Source organism: Octopus bimaculoides, chromosome 1 (genome assembly GCF_046866305.1).
Source record: "Octopus bimaculoides isolate indiv1 chromosome 1, ASM4686630v1, whole genome shotgun sequence".
NCBI classification, from domain to species: Eukaryota; Metazoa; Mollusca; class Cephalopoda; order Octopoda; family Octopodidae; genus Octopus; species Octopus bimaculoides.
In genome coordinates, this window is record NC_142928.1 from 132,025,487 (window position 1) to 132,025,777 (window position 291).

Below are 291 nucleotides of genomic sequence, written 5' to 3' on the forward strand. Positions count from 1 at the left end.
AAAATAAATAGTACTTTCAGTTTTACATGGGGTCATCTCAACTGAAACCACACACACACACACAAACTTATTTTTATATTGCTTCTGTGTCAGAAATGGAAATTGCCTAGATATTTCATTCGCTTTAAATATATGATAGAATAACATCTGGATATAGTAACAGTAAAGTAGTGTGCAATCATAATAAAAAAACATCTTGATAAGCTACGCTAACACATTTTATATAAATAGCTCATCTTCAACATTGAAAAAAATATTCAGTAATTTGAAAAAAAAGGAGAAAATTTGCGT